Source organism: Bos taurus, chromosome 10 (assembly GCF_002263795.3).
Source record: "Bos taurus isolate L1 Dominette 01449 registration number 42190680 breed Hereford chromosome 10, ARS-UCD2.0, whole genome shotgun sequence".
Lineage (NCBI taxonomy): Eukaryota > Metazoa > Chordata > Mammalia > Artiodactyla > Bovidae > Bos > Bos taurus.
This window is the reverse complement of record NC_037337.1, coordinates 91,607,834-91,610,103: the sequence shown is the minus strand read 5'-3', so window position 1 is coordinate 91,610,103 and position 2,270 is coordinate 91,607,834. Positions and strand designations below refer to the sequence as shown.

Here is a 2,270-nt window from a genome sequence, read left to right as displayed (position 1 = left end):
CTCCTATTATGGTCAATTTTTTCTTTTATGTCTGTTAATATTTGCTTTGTATATTTAGGTGTTTCTGTATTGGGTGCATATATACTAATGAGAGTAATATCTTCTTGCATTTATCCTTTTATCATTATATAATGCACTTCTTTTTCTTCTGTTATAGACTTCATTTTAAAATCAGTTTTGTCTGATATAAGTATTGCTACCCTTACTTTCTTGTCATTTTCATTTGCATGAAATACATTTTTCCACCCCCTCACTTTTAGTCTATGTTAGCATTTATTTCTGAATCAGCAACTCTGTGTCTTTTGGGGCATTTAGTCCACTGGAATTTAAAGTTATTATTGAAAGTATGTACTTATTGCCATTTTATTGCCTTTTTTCAAGTTTTGCTTTGTTTTGTAATTCTTTCCTGTATTCTCCTTTTAACCTCTTTCCTTGTGAATGAGTGAAGTCGCTCAGTCATGTCCGATGCTTTGCGACCCCATAGACTATAGCTTATCAAGCTCCTCCGTCCATGGGATTTTCCAGGCAAGAGTGCTAGAGTGGATTGCCATTTCCTTCTCCAGGGGTTCTTCCCAACCCAGGAATCGAACCTGGGTCTCCTGCATTGCAGGCAGACGCTTTACCGTCTGAGCCACCAGGGATTTTCTTTAGGGATATGCTTATGTTCCCTCATGAATTGTAGGTTTTCAATTTGTACTTACTGTAGTTTTCGTATCCGTTCATTTCAGTCACTCAGTCGTGTCCGACTCTTTGTGACCCCATGAATTGCAGCACGCCAGGCCTCCCTGTCCATCATCAACTCCCGGAGTCCACTCAAACCCATGTCCATTGAGTCAGTGATGCCATCCAACCATCTCATCCTCTGTCGTCCCCTTCTCCTCCCACCTTCAATCTTTCCCAGCATCAGGGTCTTTTCAAATGAGTCAGCTCTTCACATCAGGTGGCCAAAGTATTGGAGTTTCATATGTTGACCTAAAAACTATAACTAATTGTTTTAAACAAGCAGTCATTTAATTTAAAACACATTTTAAAATGCGTGTACATTTTTAATTCTATTCCCTCACTCTTTGTATCTTTGATATTATATTTACATCTTCAAGTTTTGTTTTTCAGTCGCCCAGTCATGTCTGACTCTTTGTGACCCCATGGACTGCAGCACGTCAGGCTTCCCTGTCCATCATCAACTCCCAGAGCTTGCTCAAACTCATGTCCATCACGTTGGTGATGCCATCCAACCATCTCATCCTCTGTCATCCCCTTCTCCTCCTGCCTTCAATCTTTCCCAGCATCAGGGTCTTTTCTAAGGAGTTAGTTCTTTGCATCACGTGGCCAAAGTATTGGGGTTTCAGCTTCAGCATCAGTCCTTCCAATGAATATTCAGGATTGATTTCCTTTAGAACTGACTGTTTTGATCTCCTTGCTGTCCAAGTGACTCTCAAGAGTCTTCTCCAACACCACAGTTCAAAAGCACCAATTCTTTGGTTCTCAGCCTTCTTTATAGTCCAACTCTCACATCCATACATGACTACTGGAGAAACCATAGCTTTGACTAGACAGACATTTGTTGGCAAAGTAATATCTCTGCTTTTGAATATGTTGTATAGGTTAGTGATAGCTTTTCTTCCAAGGAGCAAGTGTCTTTTAATTTCATGGCTGCAGTAACAATCTGCAGTGATTTTGGAGCCCAAGAAAATAAAGTCTGTCAGTGTTTCCATTGTTTCCCCAACTATTTGCCATGAAGTAATGGGACCAGATGCCATGATCTTAGTTTTTTGAATGTTGAGTATATCAGCTTTTTCACTCTCCTCTTTCACCTTCATCAAGAGGCTCTTTAGTTCCTCTTCACTTTCTGCCATAAGGTTGTTGTCATCTGTGTATCTGACATTATTGATATTTCTCCTGGCAGTTTTGATTCTGGCTTGTGCTTCATCCAGCCTGGCATTTCACATGCTGTACTCTGCATATAAGTTAAATAAGCATGATGACAATATACAACCTTGATGTACTCCTTTCCCAATTTGGAACCAGTCCATTGTTCCATGTCAGTGTCTAACTGTTGTTTATCCTACTGATTATTGTAGTTATACTTTATTTTACAAGTTTCTTATCTTTCAGTCTTTGTCCTAGCTTATTTAAGTAGTCAGTCCTTAGCCTTTACTGTATATTTCCCTTTGCTAGTGGCATTTATCCTTTCCTATAGATACTTCTCCTTACAGCCTTCTGTTTTCCACTTGAAGAAGACTCTGACTTTTTTAGGATTGCCTTAGTCT

General features: G+C 39.4%; 1 non-coding gene across 1 annotated transcript; it reads right to left on the bottom strand.

Moving 5' to 3' along the window:
* Positions 1 to 569: 569 nt before the first annotated feature.
* On the bottom strand, positions 570 to 641 carry TRNAC-GCA (transfer RNA cysteine (anticodon GCA)). Its single transcript has one exon. It is a non-coding gene; the product is annotated as a tRNA-Cys (tRNA).
* Between the last annotated feature and the right edge of the window lie 1,629 nt (positions 642 to 2,270).